General features: G+C 42.7%; 1 long non-coding RNA gene across 1 annotated transcript; it reads left to right on the forward strand.

The window, feature by feature from the left end:
- Positions 1-8,421: 8,421 nt before the first annotated feature.
- Positions 8,422-14,074, forward strand: LOC114014687 (uncharacterized). The gene is made up of 3 exons (XR_003558285.1): positions 8,422-8,521; positions 9,227-9,359; positions 13,846-14,074. It is a non-coding gene; the product is annotated as an uncharacterized LOC114014687 (long non-coding RNA).
- Positions 14,075-14,770: the final 696 nt, after the last annotated feature.

Genomic DNA, 14,770 nt, shown 5'->3' on the forward strand with positions numbered 1-14,770 from the left:
TCAATATTTGTTTTCTTTTTGTTTTATGTTTTCACCAAAAAAAATATAAAATATGTCTGTGACTTCAGCTGTGCAGAATTGGTTCCTTTAGCTCCTTATATGCAACACCTTACAAAAATATTGAAGTATGTCAGCCTGAAATTCAATTTTTCAGAATTATCCAGGACAACAAAACTCAGCTTGCCTAATTCTCAAACACACAGATGCAAGCACCTGCAAGGAAGTTTTACTCTTAATCCGAGCAGATATTCTGCTCAACTCTGTTCTTATCAGTAGTACACGCCATGTAATTAGCCTACCAAATAAAGCTTCTAGCTGGTGCACTTTGCAAGTGTTTAAATAAAACAAGAGATGAAAGCAATATGGATCATATCCTAATAACTGCCATTTGTAAATTAATAAAAAAGCATACAACTGGCACCATTCCCCTGAAATCTTAAACCCAGTCGCAGGAAAGCACTAGAGAAAGAGTTGTGCTTCAAGTACCAATGTGTCCATGTCAAATTTAAGAATCAGTTTAAGTACCTTCCCTAGACCAAGGCCCTGAGCAAGTGAAATATGATTTTCTATTTAAAATATTAAAAAGATACAGGCTGCCCAAGTGTTTTACATTTCTTTTTCCTTCTTGACTTCTAATTCATTTCTGACATACTGTTTCCTTTCAGTCTCTTGTCCGTATCATAAATCTATCTGTAATAATTTGGCACAAGTCGCACGTTTCTCATGGAAATGGATCTTGCACCCTCCCAGTCACAGGCTGTGAAGGACAATGTCCGTAATAAGTCAGGTACAAAGTACAGCTTCAGTAACCAAATTTTGTCATTCTGGCATTTGTGACTTTACATCCCATTGTGTATCCTGATGTATCACATAGACAGCTGGAATTAATTCTGCTACTATTTACTCTAGAGTAAATCAGCAACCTCCGCAGAACGTCAGCAGCGTAACATCAAGAGTAAATGAGATCAAAATTAGGGCAAGTTATACAAACCTTGCCTTGTAGAAACAGCAGTTGTTATTTACAGGCTCGGGGTCCCCATTATTAACAGGGCTGGGACACCACAAAGTATAGTCATGCATAGGCATATTACAAACAGGAAGAAAGCATTTGGAATTTCTTTTCAGAAAAAATACCTTCTGGTTTAACTTCTTTTTTCTTTCAACGCTTGCACAGGAGTGTCTGGGCTTTGTGCAAACACGATCTGAAATCGGCCGGGGGAAGCAGGGAGATGCTAACTAGGCACTGGATCGGGCAATAACCCAGCGGTTGACATGCAGTTTCACAGCACTATCTTGGTTCTGCCTGATTGCACATTATGTCTCTCATCAGGCACCCTGACACACAAGGGTAAACATCGCCATTAAATTATTCAGCAGTCACAGCTCCAGATGATGGGACAGACATCTTTCAAGACTCTTCAGGTGCAGAAAACCTTTATAGAGTTACACCCAGGATGGAGCTAGTCCCTTATTTTCTGGAACGGAGATGAAGAGAAACAAAAAGTGGAACAGTAGCTCACTGTGTCTGTTCTCCAGCTGTTGATCTTAAGACCCTTGGGGTGTATGTGGCATGTTCACTGCACGCTGCTGTACAGGACCCTTCGCATTTTGTGAAGCAGGGTATCAAGCTTTGACAATTCAGAAGGCACTGATGAGCAGATCTCTTGACCTGTCAAAAATCAGCTTTAGAAATCTAAAATCACAATCCTTTCTTCACATCATTAGCAATTTCTGGGGAACGTTAAAGCCCAGACTCCTGACAATGTCTTCCTTTCCCTAACTCATTTATGTTTTTAATAACACCTTTTTTTTTGTTTACAGCTCTGCTTGTCAAATTTGTACAATGGTGAAAACATGAAAAAAAAAAAAGCCAGAGAAGCAAACCCTGATTAATTGATAGCATGAGCATGTTTCACACAAACATTCATTACACATAGTGTTACTGCTGAAGCTTCTGCACTGGCCACAGACCACAGCGCTTTAGTACCACTGACCTTAATAGCAGGTAGATGAATAGCAAAACTGACATGCCAAGCATGAAGCTAGAGTGATTTGCACTCTCATGACCAGATCCTGAGTTGGCACACAGTGACTGTAGCTTCCCCAAGATCAACAGCACAAGGTCAATTTTTTGTTTTTCTAGCTCAGTCAATTTTGACTCTGAACACTACTGCTAGGAAATCAGAGAGAATATTTGGCATTTAACAAATGAATTAAAACTTCTGAATCATGGTTTCTTTCATCTTGATACCCATGTTTAAATACACATTTCATATTACTAGAGCTGTGAGAAATTCAGTTATTTCAGATCACAGTTACTTGGAGAAGCTTTTCCCCTCCCCATTACTGATTCAGAAGGACTTGAACATCTTCTGAAACTTCCCTGTGGAATATGTGTACAGGGTTCAAATAAACACGTATATTCAAAGCCTGTTTTACTCATATAGAATAACAGGTCTTTTCCAAGTGAAAAGGAAGATCAAGTCCTTTTCCTCAGACTTTCTGGAAATTGGGATACCTCCTACCCCATGGCACCCTTGTCTTTCCTTTAGAAGGGAGGCTGTGCTATGGAAAGCAAGGTAAAGTCTAGTTGACACAGCAGTCAGCTAAATCAGTAAAAGCACTCAACAAGATGGGCATTTACCCCACATTAAAAGCATACACTGCCTTGTCTTCACCTCGATATAGGCACCAAGGCTACAAATGCTGAGTTAAGAACACACAGCAGATAAGAGGACTTCTTCATTCACCTAAAAATTCCATCATTATGAGCTGCTTCATACTTCCCTGCCTTTCCATTTGTGTTCCCGTTTGTCTGTCAGCATCTCTTAGTAGCTCCTTGCCAGACCACTGGGTTTCTGTCCCACAGCAGTTCCCCAGCAAGCTGCCCTGCTCATCTCCTTGTTAAGGGCTACAGGTGATCTCATCCATCCAAAGGGATTCTGTTATCACACAGCCAACGACTCTCAAAATCACCTCTCCATAAGTAACCTGTCACTCAGCTTCCATCTATCAGCACTTGCTAACTATCCTAACGATGTTTATATGTAATAGATGCAAACAAATAGATGTAACACATGTAATAGATAGGCTGACTATACTAATGATTTATACATTTAATAGATGCAAACAAAACATTTGCAACAAAATAACATCTGTAGGGCAGTGAAACCTCTCTTTTCTTCTACATGGAATCACATTAAAAGGTTGCAGTTTCTTAGAATTAAATTTACAGAGACTACCAAACCCGTAAGAGGCAGAAAACTCAGTGAGGACAGAGAAACAGCTGAGATGTCAAGAGATTGAACCTACAAGCAGGAAAATTGCAAGATGAAATTCAACCTAGAAAAAATACAATACAGTTGCATGGTGTGGGTGGTTTGCGGTTTGGTTTTTTGGGGTTTTTTTTTTGGTTGTTGTTGTTTATGTTGGGGGCTTTTTTTAACAAAAAAAAACCTCCAGACCACGCAAACCTAGAAAGCAGCAATGGGTAGAAGAGACTGAGGGTCAGTAGCAGGTAGTAAATTAGACATGAGTCCACAATGCAGTCTGACAGCAAAAAAGGTCACCACAATTTTAGGCTACATATGCAGAGACAGAAAGTAACAGGGAAGTAATAGGTTTTTATCTATATTGATCGGGTGCAGTCTACTATGGAAAAAGCATGCTCAATTCTGCATTTTGTGTAAACAAAAACTAATGGCAGTTTGGAGGGAGTTCATACAAAACAGCTACAGAATAGCTTGGAGGGCTAGCAGAACTAACCAGGGAAGATCAAAAGCTGACAAAAAAAAGGAAAAGAAAGAAAATAAATAAAAAAACCCGAAACAAATAACCCAGACATTCTCTTGCAAAGCAGCACAATTTAAGAAGCTGAGACAAAATCATTGATGGTTGAGGGTAGGCTAGGCAAACCTGCTCGCTTTTGCACCAAAAGCAGTTGGGACTTACTCTGAGAATTACCAAGTCTGACTTGGAAGGGTGTTAACACTGATGAGGCAATTATTTCCAGAACTGCTGTCATGTGTAAGTATCCAGCTGCACCCTGGGAATCGTTTCTGGCCAACACAATAGCTAAGAAAAGCACAACAATGTGAAAGCCTCTGAAGAGCAGATGCATCAAAGAGGAAGAAAAGTTACTTAGCATGGCAAAAGGGGACTTGAGTAGAGCTTGTGGAAGAAAAATTCAGAGGTGGACCTGGGCTAAACTGTTGGGCAACATTTCTCAGTGATCAGTCAGGACGATCTTGCTGCATCATCCTACTGCCAAAATGCAATCTGACACAGCAGGGTTCAAAGGCTGGAAGATTCATAAGGCATATTATTGAGTCAAGGTGGACAACCAAGGCCAGCCTATTTTGAATGAATCCCTCAAGATTACTGCTGTAAGCTCCTCCTCATAACATCCTTCGACATGACAGTCCTAACATTAAAACCCACAGAAAAGAGAAGATACCTGGCAGTATTAAAGGGCTTAGAGCTCTGCTTCTGTTTCCCAGGTTTCTGAAGACGGCTTGATCAGCTCATGCTCTCTGCTGACCAGAAAGCAATAAAAGTCATTAGAGCACCTAGGCTAAGCTAATAAGCTCCTGCAGGGATCAAGGCTATGCGTTTGGGTTCTGCATACCACTGTCCTCGTGGCTCCTGGCTGAGCCCAGGGTACGGCCTGAGTCTGCTCCTGTCTGCAAATCCAGCTCCTGATGAAGAGGTAAAGAAGCCAGTGAGGATCCAGGCAACAAAGCACCTATGTGAAGAGGGAAGGCAAGGCAGAAGAAGGGAAAAAAAAAAAAAGAAAAAGAAAAGGAAGGAAAAAACCAACCCCACAAGAAAGTGCTGGCATCTCAATATACCATTCACAAGCAGACCCATCTCGATGTAGTACAAGATAGCTAAAGGAAGCAAAAGAACTGCTCTTTCTCAATATCCTACACCATTCCAAATTCATTTAGGCAGTCAGTATATTTCAATGCTCCTTTTAAATCCAAGCTGGAAGTGCTTATATTAAATTGGCATGAGTTTAAAAAAGAAAAAAAGGGGAAAAGGCAGCACAATAACAAAAGCAATCCCAAGCCATCTTTTCACTGAGGTAAATTGCCTTGCTAATTCTGCTGTAGAAAAAAAACACAGTTCTGGACAGCTGGTTAAAAGAAGCTGTTAATTTAAAATAACCTGTTTGTTAATTGCTTTCAACCTTGGTCAGTTGGTTTCTGCACTTTGAACCCTAAAGGTAGCTTGAAATGAATGCATCTAGGGACCACGGAGTAATTAATGCAAGCAGGCAGTCAGGACTGGAAGACAGAGGTTACGGTGAAGGAAGGAAAGGTCTGAACTGCTGCGTGTGCTCCTAGGAATTGGCCCCGATGATCTTTCCCTCCTTCCCCTCCTTTTCCCTTCTGCTGCAGATCTGCAGCCCTCTGCCAAAGCAGGGGTGTGCCACTACCCCAAAGGCACACCACCACCATCAGTAGAAAATAAAAAAAAAACCCACACACACAAGAAATAAAACAAAAAAAACAAACCAAAACACAACTTTGCAGGCAGTGGCTGCAGCAACAGCAGCAGCAGCAGTAGTAAAGCAAGTGAGCTCTCTGCAGTGTCACACTGATCGCCCTCCCTCCCCACCTCTCCTCACTGGGTCCCACAGTGGCCACCTCACCCAGGGCTATGACACCAGCCCCCCTTCCAGAAGGCTTCCCTGGTCAAGAGATGCACAGGGCTCCCACCAGCTTGCAGGCAGTGGGGGAAATATCCCCCTGCCCCCCAGAACACTGAAATGCAACCCCTGCAGAAATACAGCCTCCACCAGGCTCCCACAGGTGGAAACGATGCTTTTCTGCTTCTGTTTTCTCAGCTTACCCATCCCCAGTCACTGGGGTAAGGCTGCCCCGTGACGACCTTCAGGGAGAGCAGCAGCAGGAGAGGCAGAAAGACAAAAAACCTGGAAATTAGTCATTCATTTTACTAGCTGCCTCAGCCTCATTTGCCACACACTCAAAATAGAAAAACAACTGACCTGCGAGTTATTTAAACATGAGAGTAACATTCAGTGGTGTGAGGCAGGGCACACAGATTTTACCCAACTGATGCCTGCCTGACCCCTGTGAGCCCTGGGGTGACCCAGGGATGCATGGCCAGTGGCCAGCAGCTCCCCTCCACTCTGCCCACCACCCCCCTGGGTGCCAAGCAAGGATTTGGTGCTGGTTCATGCTGTCTGAGGGAAAAAAAAAAAAAAAATCTCACCCAGAGGAGCAAGGAAGGCTAACAGGAGCCAAGCTTGTTTCCTTATAACAAACATTGCATCATTCTCAATAGATTTTCACTCTGGCAGCAGTCTGACATATTTTCCTGTACCAGTGAAGTGATTGCAGAATGTTTAGGGGGAGCTGGGAGCCACGTCCCTGAAGCAGGCCTTCCTGCAAGCTGTATGTGCTGGGACCCACTGTGCTTCCAGCTTGCAAGGGACAGTAAAGCAAGCTGTGGTCAGGGAGAAGGCTGGCAACACAGCTCTCCCCTTCTCCCTTACCAGCCAGTTCTAGCCGTTATGTTCTCTCTTTTAATCCTCATTAAAATAGGGTACACAACATGCCTTGATTTTCTGATTTGTATTGCAACAACCTATGCCAAAAACTACACTTGGTTAGAGGGGCAGGAAAGCCTTGATAAAAGCTGGTCTCAAGCTTCCACCATAACCTAAGTATAAAATCATCCTAATAGACAGGGATGGGATGCTTAATGTGCTTAAAGAAATCTATATGTCTCTACTGCTTGTAGAAGAGGATTTAAGCATGATTTAATTTGAGGCTTAAGCTGCCCAAATGACTCTCTGTACAATGCTGAGCTTCACAGCACATACTTATTCTCTTGAACATTCCCACAAATTTAGCAGCTCCATAGATCCTTACTTGCACGTGGGACCACCGAGCCAGACACAATCTTGACAGCAGATTATGTGATGCTGCCCAACCATTTCTTATTTAAACACTTCACTAAAGACTTATCGCATCAGAGCTATGGTTTTAAATACAGTGATGATTCTCAACCACGTTCCCCGACAGAGTAACATGAAGGCTGAAAAGCCAAGCATTCAAAGTGCAAGAACAATCACGAAGACAGTTTGGTCACAGCTCTGTCCCAGTAGGTTGCTACTCTGAAATATGTCTTCATGAGATTAGAGCTCAACAGCTGTAGCAACACAACACTGAGATACCATACGTATGTATATGCTCACATTATATTCTTTGGTCACCATCATGCCCAGGAATACAAACTTTTTGCTTTAATTTTTTTCCCTAAACTCAACATAGCTCCAGGTTATTGTTCCTCCAGGGACGAGTACGTTCCCGTTATCCCTGTGCTGCTAAATCCAGTAGCGCCTTAAGAGGCTTTGTCTGAACAATTTTCGTCACCACTATTGATAGCTGTATTGATACAGGAGGTGGCCTGTCAGGTTGTAACTCTTTGAACTCATGAGTTATTAATGAGCAGCTAATCTGCATCACATGGATACCCTCGGTTAGGTGGTACACAGCACCATGTAACCTCCATATCAGCTCATGAAGAGCACAGCCTGTACCCATGCAAAAGCAGCCAGATATACACACATCTCCTACAGGAAAATCCCAACTGTACCACAACAACCGAGCCCGACCACAGGCCAGTGCTTCATGTTTGCCCCTTCACCACTGACACTCAAAAACAGCTTTTGCAAGGTGCTTTCCAGGCATTTTTTGGTCACACCACCACCATACGGAAAAACTGAACCAGGTACAGAGATTTATTTTTCCAATATTGAAAATATTTTCCTAGAGAAAAATGTTTCAGGAAAACTTATATATAAACCTAAAAAGGGCTTCCGATTTCATCACATCCATGTCGTCAGAAAGTAGCCATTTCATCTAGTCCTTTCTGTTAGCTTCCAGGCTGAAGGGAGCAAATGTGGACTTCCATTTTAGAGAGGAGGTAAGCATCAGCCATTGCCCCTTATTTCCATGACAACTGCAATCTCTCAACACATCTTCAGATTTGGGTGCTGATGTTTCTGTCTTTTGAGCTAATACCAAGCTAACTCTAGCAGCAAAATTATCATGCAAAGGCATGTGGTCCATTAAAAAAAATGAGTCACGTAGAGTTGCAGGGTGATGTCACATCAGCTGCCCCTGATAACTATCAAAAGTTAGCACAAGCCTCCAAATCACAAACACCTTGGCTCTGATCCCATTTTAATGAATCTGCTTTTACGATTAAACCATCACTATAATTGGCACTGGAAGAGCATTGGCAGTCTGCTGTGGTCGCCTTCCCTGCAAAGCATGTTTGTGATGCTCATCTCTGAATGATGCATAGTGTCTGCCTGTCTCCTATTAAAAAAAAAAAAAGGGTATGAACAGCGGCTGGCAGGCAGACTGGTCAGCAGTGATTCATTCCCTGGCAGCCATGATGAGCAGCATGGGCTACATTCAGCCTTGGTGGAGATGGGTATTTCTCCAATTCTTCTTATGGCATCGCATCTACGTTACACCAGGTATGAAGTTTAGCCTTTTCTATTTAATTAAGTAGAGTAACAGCCTTTTACTTACTGCTGGCTTGGCTTTTTTTTAAACAATACACTAGTTTGGGAAACAGCTTGTTAGTGCAGCTGGAATTGCACTGCACTTTGAAGGAAGATAGTGTGGAGCAGGCAGGGAAGGGGAAGAGGCAGAGGCAGCAATGAGTCTTGTGTGCTTAAATAGCTGGGTTGTCAGAGAAAAAAAAAAACAAACAAAAAACCTACAGGCAGCAGCAAAAAACACACTGATGCCTAAGAACTGGAGAGAGGAATTTGCACACTTTATTTTCTAATTTCCCTCTGGATAAGAATTGTATAGTTTATCTAACCTTTTAGGCTGCGGAAAAGGGGGATATGAGTTTTTGTAGGCACTCCTATGTATGTGCCTGTATTACAAAACCTGCCTTTTATTTCCCCAATTACAAATGGTAGATAAAAATTAAGCTGGCATTGAGCATTGTGGCACACAGGATGCTAAACGTTCGGGAATTTGGTGAATTTCTCCAATAGATTAGAAGTTAGCACGAGGCAAATGAAAATAACGTTCCCTACCCACACCCACCACCAAACAGAGAGCAGAAGGGAGAAGGGGGGTAATCCTAGAGGTTTCTCCTCCCCTTTTCTGATATTGATATTGCCCTGTTTTTTTGATCTCTGCACTTCTTTGTTTTGGCTTCACAGGTATCAAGGGAAAATGGCTAGCAGTGAGTTCTGTAGCTTTTCCTGCTCTGCAGCCCCTCTGGCTTAGCCAGCTGGATCACACCGAATTAGTCAAGTACTTCATTATCTCCCTTCTCTGCACATTTTGCTCCAGGTAATAAAATGCCCAAACAAGAGAGCCAATGCCTTCTGCTGCACTGTCTGTGAAGTTTCGTTGTTTCGGCCAATTCTGCATATCGGCATTGTGCTATGGGAGGGCATCACTTTTCATCCCTTGCCTGCAGTGCTTCCCAATCTCCATTTAGTCACAGCAGTTAGCTAACCATGTAGCTGTTGATAACATAGCGCAGTTTTGGAGCCCCTCAGCCCTCGGGAGGTCTGGGATTTCTCTTCACAGTGTGGCCCTACAGGAGGAGCGGCGGCTAGCTGGGAGAGCCAGACCAATTACATTGTGGGGATGGATGTAGTGGTACGTGAGAATTGCTCTTATTAGCAGCCAGTGGGATAGGAGTTTTGCAGTAGGGCATTTTCTGCAGTGGTGAACTGCTAGTCAGATATCTAGGTCAGGTAGAAAAAGCTGTAGACTGAAATCCAGGCAATTGCTTTGTGCACCTTCCTTTCGTGAAGCGTTGCGCTGTGAGGAGGGAGGAAGAGTTTATTATTAGTAGTGTGGTTTTATTTCTTTCCCCTGACTCATTCCAGCATAATGGCAGCTTCTCCTTTTCATTTGCATTCTTCAGAACAAACGCTTAATAGCTACTTTTTAATGTATTTTTTTTTTTAAATACATTTGTCTCCTCCCCTTGCTCCATGGGATTTTTTTTCCCCCCTAAAATGACCTTTAGTTAAAGCCATAAACTAGCTTGAGGCAATCTCTGGCAGCTCTGTCATGTGATGGGCAAAATGGGCCATATTTAAATCACATGAAGAGAACAGGAAGAAAGAATCTAGTTTACCTCTTCAGCATTTAACCTTATTTGTGATGACTGGTGCAAAAAAAAAAGAAAACCACACCTTCAAAATGTTATCTATTTGGGGTAGGCTTGTGAAAAACAGATGCTGGAAAGAGTCTGCCTTGCACTGAAACCTAAGCTGCAAGAAATCAGTTTTCTCTGTGTGAACAGAAACAAAAGTATGTAGATAAACAAAAGTAGATCGGTATTTCTTCTGGCAGCCACATTTCCCTCATCTTTGTTTCATCAGGTTCTCCTAATTTCTTGCCTGGGACATTCAGCCCACAAGGAGGTAGGGAGGGAAGAAACATCTGAACCAAATTCTGTGCGAAGGCACACAGCACTAAAGAAATTCAAATTCAGAACACTGTCAGTGCAGAGGAAAAAAGCTATATATGCATATTATAAATTTGATTCACAGCCTGCTGAAGTAAACAGCTGACTCCTATTGATTTCAGTGATCTGTGGATCAGTCCTTAGCGACAAAGAGAAGGATCTCACGATGACAAAAGGTCCAGACTGCAGCATTTAGATAAAAATATTAACTGCAAAATACTGCTAAATTAATCCAACTTCTTTTGATTATTGATGTCCTACTGTTTTCTGCCTGAAACAACATACACGATGCATCAGTCATTTATAAATTATTCATTCACAGTTATTTTGGCAGCAGCTTCTTTCCATTTATCAACTGATAAATGTACAGGAGATAAGAAGGGTAATTTTATAGCCCCTTGACATTTACCTTTGACATGATTTCCATATTTAATAAGGTAAAGTATAAATGGCATTTTGGGGATTCCAAAGTCCATATTATAAAGCTTCACAATAACTTCGGTATCCACCTTGCACAAGGCAGGTGAGCTAAGCACGTACAAACCTCACGTGCACGGAGTCCCACCACAGCCACTTCCCAAGTCTGGCTTCAGCAGCCCTGGTAGGTGCCTGTCATGCCACCAAATTGCAGAGCCTTTTCACGGCTGCAGTGGGAAGGATTACAGTTGACTTCAGAGGCTTGGATAACATCCAAAGAGCCACAGCTCTGGGGACTGCTGAAACTGTGAGACATAGCCAGGACAAGAATTCATTGCTGCCTAGAGATCTCATCCATGTTCCCAGCCACACAGCTCTTGGACATTTCAGATCTTTACCCAGTACGACCACAACAGTAATTCTATAAACTCGGTGAAATTGCATCTACACACGTTGGGGTTAAAGGTGAGGAAAATCAGGTATCAGTTATTCAAAGACCCGCTGGGCTGCAGTACCATTGCACACTACACACTGCTTCCATGCTCCGCCAGAAGCGTAAACAACTCCAAGCAAACAAAAAGCAAGTAGAATGACTTCCATCCTAGCAAGGAATGACAAAGCCTTTGAACAGCATGTCCTATTTTTTTCCTCTACCCTATAAGTCAATTAAAGGCAGACTTCATCTTTTAAAAAAAGGAAAATAAAAATACACCCACTATTTTAAAATAGAGCAGGAATAAATTATTACAGTGCCATTAATCCCAAGGTCTACAGAGACCACCAAAATCCTCCACACATGATCAAGTACCAGGAGACCACTGTGAAATTTGTATGCCACTTCTACAAGTCCTATAAGTATTGCATATTATGCATCTAGAAGTAATTACAGCACAGCCAATTAACTGTTGACTTGCTCTTGCCCTGTAATTCCAGACAGTATTCTTTGTGGAGTTGTACTTCCAGGAGTAATATTATACAAGAGACATTAGCCACTGGTTCATACCTGCACATACTGCAATAAATCCCACCACTGTTCATTTGCAAGACACTGAGCACTGCACAATATCTGTAAGGACATGAGTACTCCATGCTGACAAGTCTACCACTACATTAAGGTGTCTTTTTCCTATTTCTGCTACCTCTCCAGGAAGAAGGAAAAAAAAATATCTTCGTTCTTTCCACTTTCCCAAGTTGGGGAAGCTTAAACAGAGACATTAAACTGACTGGGACAGATATTAAAAAATTTTTTTTGACTTCTGGGATCACAGCATAGCCCACCCACTCTACCTGTGCTCATTTTAAGCGTTAAGTGTCAAGGAGACAAACACAGTTTGTTCACCAACAGCATCCAAGAGGGGCATTGAGGGGTAGTTATTAACTGGTCACACACACCCCAGCCCACTTACCCCTCACCAGATTGTTTTCTGCACGCTGTCCTTGAAAAGCCAAGCTAAGCAGTCTCACATTACTTGATGGATGTTAGAGTACAAAAGGTCAAACAGAAGCTAAGCTATGGAATAGTATTTATTTACTTTTATTAAATGCCAACAGATTAATGTATTCTGCACTTAGGAAAACAGTTCAACAAGAACACCCCACTCCCAAAGATGCATACAGCTTTCACATTCGCAGCTAGGATGGAGAAAATAGGGGAGTAAAGGTGACGAGATATATTTTCTGTCATCAAACTATTAAACATACAATTAAGTCAGTAATTATTATTTATGCCAAAGAAAAACTAATATAGGGCAAAACTCTAGAGGTTTGGGTTAAGTGTTAAGGGCTATCCAAACTCAAATTCTTACCCAAAACCTTACATGTGAGGAGATTTCCCGTCACAATTTTTGTGCTGGTGAAAGCTGCTGGACTGACAACTCTGGAGGCAAAGGCCACCTTTTTCCCCAAGGAAAAGGGCAATACCAGGAAAGCCGCACACCTTTCCTACAGCAGGGCAGTGAAAACCTCAGTTCCATCCACGCAGATCCCTTTGCAGGACTGGAAGCAGTAACCTAGGGCTGGCAGATACCACCTGGGTCATCGGGCCCAGAGATGTAAAGGTTGGAATGATCCCACATAAGAACCATAAAACACCTGCAACACCTCTCCTCCCTGCATCCCATGATCTCCAAAGTTTATTAACTAAAAAAGACCAGGTGCCTCAAAACAAAACTACATTTTGCTGAAGTCCTTTTCAGGATTCAAGCTTCAGACAGGACTTCGCCCGCAGAGAGGCGATTTTTGATCTTAGTACACCCTGGCTGCTCCTTTTGGATATGGTTTGTGCTTCCATATTTGTTGGTTTCTTAAGTAAGACTTAAGTTTTATTCCAATTATATGGCAAGCCCCAGGGCTCAATTCAGATAAGCATGCTTCTGTTCCGGTGCCAAAAAAAACATCCTTTTTTTTTTTTCTTGCAGCCATCATAAACCAGTCACCCTAGAAAAACCAGCTCTTTGTTCTTGGGGAAACAACTATTGTCAGAATATTTTACATGTAAATGAAACATGGGAGCTCATCTTCCTCTTTTATTTGTCATTGCAAGCTTTCCCCATTTACCATTCTGTTCCGATTTTCCCATTTAGCAGTGTATGGAATCTGCAATAGTGCATATTGTAATATGCAAATTGTATATAGCATTTTGGTGTCAGACATGCTGAAATTAAATCAAATGGAAGAAAAAAAAAGGAAAGAGAGTGTAATAAAAGTACCTTTATGGCCTCAAGCTGTAGATAAATTGTGGTCTGTGGTAGTTAAACAACAGCTGTTCAGATTTAAAACAAAATTATGATAAGGATCCCCAGAAGATAACACCTCTTGAGGTAACAGCATTTACCTAAATGCATCTGTTAGCAGCAAACACCGTGACTTAAGACTGTTTATGTGATAGTTTATTCCCATTTGTTTTCTTCCTCCTCCCCCCACTCACGTTCTTAGCCAGAACAAACCCTTTCACAGCCCCCTGGACCTGGGGGGTCCCCGTGCCACCTCCCCACCTGCTCCAGCAGGACAGCCAGCCTCTCCCGGCCGCCCACAGGTGGAAGCAGGCTGCCAGCCCTCCGCACCGCTAAGCGCACGGATTAAAGAACAGCAAGAAAGCAAATTGCTACAGTTAAAGAAAGAAAACAGCAGGACTAACACGTTTTAGTAGGGGTACGTACGCTGAGACTCAGCAATCTTTATACTCTTTGTGAACAGCAGTTCTTTAAGAGCTTTACACCCAATAAAATTTAAACTTTTATATATTTTTTTTCTTCGTTTATTGCGCCGAGGGTTTTTATTGCAGACATGTAGCAAGCCACCCATATGGAATTTCAGAAAGTGGCAACTCCACTCGGCCTGAGCGCCTCAGACCTGCCTGAACCGAGCCTGGGGCCAGCAGCTTCAAGAAGGGCTTTTTTGCTCTGCTCTGTTTTGTTCCTTCAGCCCCTTCCCACTGTCTCATGGCTGCATTGCCCCAGCTATCTTTTTAATAAAGAAGAAAAAAAGGGAATCCCAATGAGAGGGAAACAGCATTAGGATGTTTAGCTTCAGTCCCATGGTGGGAAAATACCTGGTGGGGAGGGTGGGGAGAGCCAAGCACCCAGCTCCCCCCCTTCTCCCGCCTCGCCTCCCCCCTCGCTTTGCTCTCCAAAGGATGCCGGTGGCAGCGGGGGGTGCACTGGCGGTGCCAGCCCCCCATCCCGGCCGCTGCCCACGGGAACACCTGCACACCCCTCCATCTCCTCGAGTTTAGCAACAGCGATTCATCACCGGGAGAAACATTAATATTTTACCTTAGTTACCAAGTGCACCCGTTCAAACTTTTATCTAAAACATTCTTTATCATCTTTTCATTAAGTTCTCAAGAGCTAATGGTTTC

This window comes from Falco cherrug, chromosome 3, assembly GCF_023634085.1.
Source record: "Falco cherrug isolate bFalChe1 chromosome 3, bFalChe1.pri, whole genome shotgun sequence".
In the NCBI taxonomy this organism is placed as follows: Eukaryota; Metazoa; Chordata; class Aves; order Falconiformes; family Falconidae; genus Falco; species Falco cherrug.